The sequence below is a fragment of the Malurus melanocephalus genome, unplaced genomic scaffold, assembly GCF_030028575.1.
Source record: "Malurus melanocephalus ecotype Western Australia unplaced genomic scaffold, MMel_1.1 scaffold_360, whole genome shotgun sequence".
Taxonomy (NCBI): domain Eukaryota; kingdom Metazoa; phylum Chordata; class Aves; order Passeriformes; family Maluridae; genus Malurus; species Malurus melanocephalus.
Genome location: NW_026623592.1, coordinates 766,043 through 776,924, shown reverse-complemented (window position 1 = coordinate 776,924; position 10,882 = coordinate 766,043). Strand labels below are relative to the sequence as shown.

At 41.2% G+C, this 10,882-nt stretch overlaps 1 long non-coding RNA gene across 2 annotated transcripts; it reads left to right on the top strand.

Annotated features, from left to right (window-relative positions):
- Positions 1-3,379: 3,379 nt before the first annotated feature.
- On the top strand, positions 3,380-8,928 carry LOC130580758 (uncharacterized). 2 transcript variants are annotated; one of them, XR_008966149.1, is made up of 3 exons: positions 3,380-3,426; positions 6,552-6,752; positions 8,649-8,928. It is a non-coding gene; the product is annotated as an uncharacterized LOC130580758 (long non-coding RNA). The 2 variants fall into 2 exon arrangements; XR_008966150.1 differs by lacking the exon at positions 3,380-3,426 and adding an exon at positions 3,761-3,849.
- Positions 8,929-10,882: the final 1,954 nt, after the last annotated feature.

Genomic DNA, 10,882 nt, shown 5'->3' with positions numbered 1-10,882 from the left:
CTCATAAAATCAGATGATTGGATAAAACCAGTTTTATGGGTTTGTAGCACCAGAGATGAGACCATCCCACCACCCAAACCAGGACCCCAAATCTTTAGATTTAGATCAAATCTCTCACAGTCACATTTGGATATAATTTAGGTGAATTTTTACATCACTGAGCATCTGACTGTTCATTCTCCTCTCAATATTCCCAAAGATTTTGGGATTTTTCCCCAACTACCCTTGAACTTTTTCCCTGATGCTGAGTAGCTTTTCCACATCGTGTGCTTTCCTGCTCGACTGATGCATCACACACATTCTCCTGCCTTCCCTCAAAGTGCTCCAAGACAAAAAGCTTTTAGCTCAGCTTGAAAAGAAGAAAGGAAAAGTTGCTTTTCTTTCATGCACCTCAGTGGGAATACACCAGCTCAGGAGTTGTTACAACACCAGCAACACAGCTCAGGTTATTTTGCTCCCAGGTGGGGCTGGGGCTGTCCTGGCTAATGGAGCACACTTCAGTGACAGATCGTGTGCTGCACAATGTTTTTATTTCCTCTTAAAATAGTCTCCCAAAGGATACAACCAGATTTTGAGCTACTGAAAATCCCAGCAGCACTTCCTAGCCCGTTCCTGTCCATCTATTTCACCGAGGTGTGAATTTGTCCTTTCACAGAATATGATTATGTTGGACATCCTCAGATTTCCTCGTAATGATCTAAATTATCAACAAGCAGCTCCTGCTAGGCCAAGTTCAGTATCTCAGATGGGCTGATAAATGGGAATATTGAACTCCAGAACACTGACAAAAAGATGTAAATCTTCCCCTCCCTTTGGAATGGTTCAAAAACTTGCCCCACAGATCTGCTGAGTGCTGTCAGGGAGGTTCACAGAATAAAAGCAACCCAAGGAGATCATTCAGGGGTTGTTTCAGAAGGCTTCTGACCCAATCCATCCCCAAAGCCTATTAGGGAAATTTGAAAAGTGCAGGGTAAAAGGCAAATTTCTGCCATGGATTAAAACCCATTCATGAGATAGAGAAAACAAAGGAGAAGAAAAAAACTCTAATTCTCAACACACAGAGAGGTTAATGTGGACTGCCCTGAGATTTGCTGCTGGGATGGGGCCTTTTTGTCCCTTTAAATCTCTGGCATAATGCAGCAAGTCCTGGCTTACTCAGCAAATATTCTGCACTTCCCTGCTGCAATAAATCCTTGTGCTTGTTTTAGCTCAGGCTGCCTCAAACTGCAGCAGCACCCCCAAAACAATCGGGGCACACATGGAGGGAGCTGAGTCTCCACGTGCTTCCACTTCATTTGAGATATCCCAAGGGGGGGAATCTGCATTTCTTGTGATTTCACATAAATCAGAACAAAAGCATTTTTCTTCTTTTAAACATCCTGTGAGTCTGAAGCTCTGCAAGGTAGATAAAACCTGTTTTTCCCTTATGTGTATGTAAAAAAATAAATAAAAATTTGGGGACCACGATGCTGCTGTGGAAAATGTTGCTGTTGTGAGTGAATGGCATCAGCACCAAAAAAACAATCTTTAAATTTGAAATAAATTTGAAGGTTTAAGTGATGCCATGCATGTGTGCAGATGTTCGGCCTGGAAATAAGCCAGCAAATGTATCCAACTGGAAAAAATAGCAGAGGAACTTTCACTCAGATGAAGAGTTATGAATCTACCATTAAAGATACTGGTAGATTCAGAGATGGATGTTTGACAGCTAAAAAAAAAAATAACTCTAAACAGCACAGTGAAAGTACACTGCTTATTCTTCAAAACCACCCAACAATGGTTAATGGCAAAAAAAGATGAACCCCAAATAAAAGTTTGCTGTAATTGCTCATCCTCTTGATTTTGCATTCAGTTTCAGTCAGGAGAGAAAATAATGAAAAAATTCAGAAAGAGCAAACAGAAATATCTTCTAGACAGCAAGAGCTCTGAAAAATGTCAAAGTGCACCTGGTTCTGCTCCTTTTGGACCAGGAAAAGCCTTTTGGGGGTGCAGGGCCCCAAAAGCTGCCATGGGCACAGTGCTCAGAGGATTGGGATATGCTGGGCACAAACATCAAGATAAAAATCCTGAATATGGGGAAAGCTCACAATTCAGAACATAAAGTGATTAACGTTCAGTCCAGCCAAAATGGGCTCTTGGAGGTGTTGTTTCATGGGCACCACGGCAGCAGAAATGGGCAGAGAACAAAGCTGAACATCCCATTTCCATTGGGGATAAGAAAAAAATTATTTTCCCTCCACTTTGTTGACCCTGTCCTGTTTGAAGGCATCACTCTTCACGTGGAAGGATCAAAAATATTGCATCATTATTTCATTGTATTACTTTGAAGTCAGGCTGGTAGAGTGCAGGCCATCGAGAATGATAGTGCCAAGACATTAAAAAAAAAATAAATTGTGTAAAATACACACACACATACTCAGTGGAAACTTCTACAGATATAATTTCTCCTCAAAAAGCTGCTTTATGTAATTCCATATTGACTGAAAGGATTTGCAGGGGAAAATACATCCAAATTAAAATCAGCCACTTTAAAAACATGGAAAGAAAATTGCTGTGTAACAGCCACGCTTCTGCCAGAGAAAACCGAGTGTAGAAAAGGGAAGAGAAGCCTTTCCAAGGGTTTTACAGCTGGGAAAGCCTGGGAACTTCATTTCTCAAAATCCTTAGCAACTCAATGATTTGCTGCTGTTGCTCACTGAAACAAGAGAGCTGCTTCTGGAAAAGCGTTTGTGCAAAGATTGAGGAAATGAGGAGCTCTGGGATGCTGGAGCAGCCCGGCTTCTCCACGATCCAAAGACCTGAGCACAAATGCATAAAATGGGATTAATCCCAGGAGGAAGAATGTGAAGATTCAAGGCTCAGCCTCTTCAGGATCACATGTGTTGATCAGCAGAGTTACCTGCGGCAGTGACCCAGAGCTGTCAATGATTAACTGAGTTGTGCCAGCCCTGGGGTCATGGCAGAGGAAAGGGAAGGCAGGAGGGAAAAGCTGAGTGCAATTTCCGTGTCCTGAGGAAGGTGGAGAAGAAGGGAGAGCCACTCCTCAGTTCTGTCAGGCAGGTTATGGTAATTATTGGGATTTTGAACTGCAACAGCTCTGGGGGATCAGCAGTGCCTCGCTGAGCTGGGACCAAGGATTTTCTCCCCCCGAGCAGCTTCCCCAGCCCCAAAACCTCAGGAGCACCGAGTGAAACAGCACCAGAACAATGGGCAATTTCAGCATCTGAGCTTTGCTGATCATGGCACGGCTGCAGCACCAAGGAAAACGCTTTGAAAGATCAACCCTCTGGTCAGCACCACCTCTGTTCCCCTGGAGGAGCAGGAGATGAGCTCAGGGTTGTGCTCATTTCTGGGGTTTGTACCACGCCTTGCACACCCACTGGGAGCAGAATCAGCAGAGATGGAGCTGCAAACTGCAACACAGATGTGAGTGCATTGGTATGGCTGGATTTTTGGTGACTGGAAAAACTCCCAGTGGGATCAAACAACTGACATTTAAAATATTTTAATTCCAACCTGATGTCCCACTAACATTTTAAAGATAAAATAATCTTTGCAGTTTCATTATCTTGTTCATTTACACCACCTAATGCTAATTGTCCCCCAAATATTCATGTGCAGTTTTAAGGTTGACATTGGGTTTTTTTTTGACCACGATAGATTTAAATGATGTCTCTTCCTCCTCTGCAAGGAGAGAGCAAGCAGAGCTTGTTCCTACTCCAGTCCCCCTTGCACACGGGTGACCCCACACAAGCTGGGCTTTCCCTGTGTCTGCACATTTTGTAGGGTCTCTCAGTGACCCCTAGTACCATCCAGAGGTGTTTATGGGTCCTTTTTGTGGTGTCTAAGGTGAGCTCTCAGTACTAAAACAGAACTGCAGAATATTGCAATAGATTTAAGAGTTTATCCATTCTCCAGAGCATTCCTTGAACAAACTGATCCTGTGGGAATCACCCCAGCTCATGGCTGGGTTTGGAACTGGGTCATCTTCCAACCCAAGGTCCCTTCCAACCCAAATTTTTGTAGGATTCCTTTCTGTGATCCAGAATTCCTTTCTACATTTTACATACATCAAGGGCCAACACCACGACATCTGTCCCCATAAGCAATCACTCAATTCTCTTTTGGGGTTCCCACAGAGGAGGAACCCCCAGTTTCCTCCTTGGCACCACCAGTGCCTGCCCTGTGAGCTGTCCACACCCAGGCTCCGGGTGCAATTTCCTCACTTTTCCCGGATTCCCGTGGCTGCTGCAGCTCTGAACGCCCTCTGAACGCTGCTCTGGTGCAGTGTCACAATCCCTGTGGGACCTTTGAGGGGACAGTGCAGAGTTCAGGACTGAAGGACACGACTGGAGCCCCTCCAGCTGCTCTGCTCTCATCCTGTGCCCCCAGAAATGTCACACCCAGGGCGGTGGCACCAAATTAACCCAGAAATGAGGGGGCTCAGCAGGGCTTGGTTTATTTACTCAAACCTGCCTGTCTGATCACATCAGCACTTTCACCTCACTATTAGCACTCATAAATCTAAAAAGGAAGCAGAAAAGACCAACCTTGAGAGCTGATTTCCTGTCTGGCTGCTTCTTTCTTTGAACAAAAAAGGTTTCCCTCGGCCAGGAGGTGACTACCACGGTAGCCACATTATTTCTGCCCAGAATTTCTGGTTCACCTGTCGGATAAGCAGCAGGCTCAGAGCCAGCAGCACCACATGACTGCGAGGATGTGCTGGTTTTTATCTGTAAATAACGTCCTGCAGCAATGACCCTTTGGCAAACACGTGAATGAACCCCACACACATTTCTGCTCAGCTGTGTTTGCACATCTGTGCTTTTCCCACTTTGCTGAGACCTTTCCCTGTTCTATATTTTTTTATAGTCACTGATAGCACTAGAGCTTTGTATTTGTTTTAAAATCCTTTCCAAGGTCCCAAAAAAAGTACGTGCATGTTAATGTAAATGTTTTATAGAACTGTTTGTGGTTTTAATTCACGGGGTCGACTTGCATTAAAATGGAATTTAGATCCCACATTGCTTTAATTAGAAATAAAGAAATATTGACATCTAGAATACCTCAGTTATTTGGTTTTCATGCCTGGTGTTGCTTGGCTGTTCAAGTGTGGGATATCAGTGAGAAAGGGCTGGTTCTGCTCAGTGAGCTGCTGGAGCACTGAACTGTTTCCTTTTCTACTTCCCATTTTCTGACAAAAAAAAAGAAAATAGGGTTCGGTTTTTTTTTTATTATTATTATTATTTTTAATACTATTTTCTGTAAATAAAATAATTGAATATCAAATCTCCAGAAAGAAAATGTCTAAAAATTAATTCCAGCTGAAGAAACTCCTCTGGCTCAGCTCTCAGCAGATCTGCAGCACTTTCACTCTCACCTTGTCAGTCCATTTTATTCTCAGCCCTGTGTGTGTTTACCACCTGCATTACAAAATTTGGAGTCTGAGCCACCGATATCCTGAATTTTGGCCGTGTGAAACAACCCAGGGAAGTTCAGCTGGAGCTGACACTTGGCTGACTCCAGCTGCTCACCATTCCAGCGTAAGGAATGTGTTGTTACAATGTTCTCAATTCCATGAAATGAAACATTTCAGATTTGAGGAATGGGATTAACATTAAGGGCTCCAAGGTGACCATGCCCTACACTGGAGGGAGGGGAACCTCTCAGGGAGAACTCAAAGGGAGATTGGAGGAGATAAAAGAGCAAAAGGGAGCCCAGAGGAGTCTCTGCTGGGGAAATCCTGGGGGAAAGTGATGGGAGCAATGTCTGAGCAGGCTCTGGGGGGAAAGCTGGAGCAGGGAAATGGGTTTTAGGCTGAAAAACTCATCAGGAAACAGGACTGGAGTCTCTCAGCTGGAGTTTCTCTGTGTTTCTGCAGTGTTCAAGAAAATGGGGTTTGGATTATGTAATTTTGTCAGTAAATATTATTGCACCTAAGAAATACTTCACTACTGCCAACAACGCCTTATTTTAGATAAGTAACTACTGGCATTTTTATTTTGATTTTTATTCTGTGAAAAATGTTCCCTGAGACCACAATAGCCCACCTCTGCATATCAGACTTTGTTCACATTAAGACAGCTCTGGCTTTCAGAATTGTAATTTGGAAATAAAATCTACACACCCTTCACAAGAATTTACTGTCTCTTTTGATCCTTGACCTGTTTATATAGCAATTATTAACCAGCTTAATTCTGAGAACTCTGTTCATGTTATGTTTTAGCACAAGATATCCTGGCATGATAAAATGATGCCTGATACAAGTCAAGGTTGTTTTTGCTCAACCAGAACAGCCACATTAATTCTAAATTCAGTGTAAACAAGGAGCAGAATAAATGTTTCCCAAGCAGAAGAACAAACCTGGCAAGGAGTAAAACACATTCATGCTTTTAAGTTCATAACATAAGTGTGCAGAAATACAGAATCTTGGTTTTCAAGAATGTCGTTTTGGGTATTTTGCAGTCAATGGTTTCTGTATTGTTTTCCCTTTAATTTTGAGCTGATTTTTTAATTTAACCAGCCTTAATCCTTAATCTGTTTCTTTCCAGGTTTTGATAATTTGTGCATATATCCAGGACTGAATTGAATTTGGGTCTGAATTTGATCCTAAACGTCTGTTCAGGCAGGAGCAGGTCAGAGCATTGATGTAATTTATTGAGGATAAACCACCAGCACAGAACCCCCTCTGTGAGCTCTGACTCCCAGAATTGTGGGGCTCCACTGATGCCCACGGTGCTCTCAGAATTTGGGTAAGGATCACAAGAGTACTGGTTTAATAATTTATTATTACTTGATTTCTCACATCAGTGCTTCCCTGACTTTGAGAAAGTAATCTCCTAAACCACTCTCATATCAAACACATTCAGCTTCATAACCTTCTCTCATAAAACATCTTTTCCAGGAACCTTCCTTTTTCAAAATATTTCCTACATTTAATATTTCACTCTACAGATGAAGCAGATTGTTCCAATAAAGGTCTCAGCAATATCCCATGGACAGATTCCACCCCTTCCCTGCTTTTGCTCCTTCCTGACCTGCTTCAGGTGTTGTGTCCTTGTCTTTCCTTCAGCATTGGACTGACAGGGAATATTCAGCTCCTCATCTCTGATTTCTGCAGTGCAGGACACGTTGATTTTCCAGGCAGAAATTTATGGCATTGCAGATGTACAAAACCTGTTTTTCTGTAGTAAAATACATTGATTTACACTTAGACATGGAAAACCTTCCTTGGTACTATTTTAATCCACAAATCTTTGAGCATTAGTAGCAAATCAAGACAGAAATGGCAAAAAAAAGTATTTTTCAAAATCTTATTTGATTTAAAAAAAAAATCTTTAAACTGGTTCAACACTGCCTAAGCTCATTATTGATCATTAAAAATGGTACTAAAGTGAGTCAAGTCCTACACTTGAACACAGACTGCAATATCCCAGGGTTTGGTTCCTCCTCCAGTGTAAAGTCGTGCTGAAATCAAAATGAATAAACTTGGGATCATTTACACCGAGTGAGAACTGGCATTTCCCATGTTTGCAAATATTTATCTGTATTTAAAATTGCCTTTTTCACAGTGAAAGGGAAAAAAAAAGGCTTTCCTTATTTATCATCTTAAATTTCTCTGTGCTTCCTACATTTGGTGGAGAGCTGGGAATCAAAATGCAGAGTGTGGGAAAAGGCAGGAATTGCTGGATGGAAATAGCTCCCTCTCCTTTCATGAACTGTGATGGAATAAATGTCACATTTTCACGTTTTCTTTTTGCATAATGTTTTCAGTAAAACTCCTTGCTGTGGGAATGAGTGGGCATGTGGAAGTGAACGAATTTACTGATGGTTTTTAGTGTTGTCAATAATTTTTATTATCTAAATATCTAAGAAAATAATGTGGCCAGAGAGGAAAAACCCCTGAAAAGAAGCCTTACACCACTCTAGACCGTATTACTAGCAGAAAAAAAAGAGTAGCCTGAGCCAAATCAAGGTAAAAAATGTCCTCTGCTAACAAATTTTTGTGTTACTGCTCAAATATCTCAATTTCCCACCCCAGCAAAGCCTTTTTTTTTTGCCTGAATAGACCAAACTAAACTGAAGATATTGAATACCACTTTTGAGAAAAGGCTGTAATCTCAGTCAGAGAGGGGTGGGAGCAGGGAGGAGATCCCACAATTGGGAGATTTGAGGAGTGTTTATTCACCATTAGGAACAATTTATCCTATGATATTTCTGAGCTCCTGGGGTGGGCTTTAAACCATATGGAGCTTGCACAGGCAGGGCCTGCGAGCAGATCCCAATCTTTTCAGGGCAGATGTATTTCCCGGTGTCCTGGGGAACTGAAAAGATTCCTCTCTGCATTTCAATAGCTGGCATTCAATCTGAGCTTCAGAAATCCCAGGCCACAGCACTTCCATCTCCTCTATTATTCAACAGCTTAAAATGCAGCATTTCCTGATATTTACATCAAAAGTCTTTCTTCCCTCATAATGTATTCCCTTCACCTGTTGAAATCGTTCTGCCACACAACAGAGTGAATAATTATTATCCTTTATCCAGCCTGATGTCCTCAGACATTTGAAAGCTGTTATTGTGCTCCTGCTTATTCCTTATTTGGCCAAATTATAACTGCTTAATTCTCTCCATTTTTCTTCCCACTTCAGCTCTCACAAAGCCCCTTCATTTTTTATTCTGCCTGCTCTCTGATTTGCTGCCAGCTCACCATCTTTCTGGGAGAGCATCTCTTGGAGCTGTGGCCAGAGCAAGGTTGCAGATAATCCCTGCTCTGGGACTGCCATCCACGTCCAAAATCCTTTGAAGTCCATGGCTGAACTTCCACTGGATGCAGAGGGTGCTGGATCCTGAACTCGCATTTTGCTTTTTGTAATTCCTGTAGCACCCTCCAATGCTCTTATCCATTGCTGCTCTTCCATTTCCTAAAAGAAAAACCATTGYTCATCTTTTGAGTTGCTCTGGCTATAAAAAAAAAACTCTATAAAATAAAGAAAAAAGTAAAATAAACTCTATTTTGAGTTTATGTTGGTTTCATGTTTGCAGTAAAATAACTTCATTCCCTTGATGAATCTTTTTTGGCTATGTTTTATCCATGTTTCCTATCAATCCTTTTTGATTTCACTCTCTTTATTGACATTTCAAACCTTCCAGGATGAGCATAAACTGTGTATTTGATTAAGATCTTAATTATGTCTTTTCTCTAAGCCGTTAATGAAGATATAAAGTAAACTCAGACTAGCAACCAGTGTGTGTTACCCCACTGGACATTTCCACCCATCCTGCTACCAGCTGTTTATCAGCATTTCTTCATTTGTGCTTTAGCCAATATTCAACCCACACACCATTGTCTGCTGCCAAGATSACTTGAATTAATTTTTCAATTAAGATTTCATGAGACAGTGTCAAATGCTGCTCTGAAATCCAAATATCTGTCAGCTCCCATACTGAGATTTTTTCTGGGTTTATTTTCCTTTTTTTCCTTTCTCGGTTTATTTTCCTTTTTTTCCCTCGGTCCCTCTTTTTAAAGCTAATTCTTCACGTGAAGACATCAACAACTATTCCATGCCTGGATCATTTTGGAATTGTGATTGTCAGAGGATGACTTGAGCTGCCTGTTTGTCCAAATCCCACCCAGCTCAGGTTTGCAGACCTGCAATAACTGAGGTGAGCTGAACGAGGGTTTTCTGACTAAATCCACCCTCAGACTCACAATTCTCTCCATTATTTTAATTTACACAGCAAGAAAACACCTTCTGTCAGTTCCTCATCATCAAACAAAAAGCAGCAGATGAAGCTGTAATTCCACTCACTGATTTTTATGCCAGTGACAAAAATTTTCTGCACCTCCAGCCATCACCTGGTGCGCAAACCATCCAAGCCAGGCTCCATAAATCCATGGGGCTCTTCCTCAAAGGGTCCAAGGATCTGAAATTTGACAATCTCATTGCTGCACATCAATCTTCTATTTCTGTAGCTTTCAGAGGGACTTCTCATGCAGTGAAGTGCTTCTCATTGTTAATTAAAATAGTCCAGCCTGGCCATTTTAGAGCTGTTCTGTGTTGTATTTAGTTATTATTTAACATTTAGTTAATTCCTTTCATTCACTGAAAACAGCCGTGAAAAGAATTGTTCTTGTCTAGATGAACTCACTGTATCCTCACTGTTTACTAAGGAACTTWATATTAAATAGAYAGCAACTTTCYATGAACTTTCATGAAAACAGCAACTTTCTATGAACTTTCATGAATTTCTATGAACTTTCATGATGTCCAAGTAAATCTCCAGCCACCAGGGTGAATTTCAGATTAATTCACAGTAACTCGTTATAAGGTGTTCCTTCATTAATTCTAGACGAGTATTACCAGAAAGGCAGTTTCTAATCTATCCCAACTCCTGCCAACAGAAAGGAACCAATAAGCGAGTTTTGAAGAATTAAAATGCTCTGTCCCTCCATGAGAAAAAATATGGAAGGACCACCAATGCCCAGTTTTTTAGTAGCCAGACACTYAGATTAATTACTGAAGGATTATATATTTCTTCTTAAAAAACCAGATTTGAATCTATGAAAGATTTAAAGAGGCTTTTGAATAATGAAGAAACCCATTGAAATTAAAGAAAGCCAATGGCTTCTATTTTATTGCAAACATATTTTAAGGCTTGACAACGGCTGCAGTGTTCCCCTAATTTTTGCTGTAAAAGGGAAGTAAAACAACAGTTTATTGTGGCAATACTTCATAGTGCCCTACTTCTGTAAATTGTCTTTAAGCTCTGGGGTAAGGACRGAACATTCATGTTTTTAAATTGGATACAAAAGCTGTTTCTATGCAGAGGCTGCTGGAGCATAAATTGCTACACAGAGACTCCCAGATTTATCTAAACACAC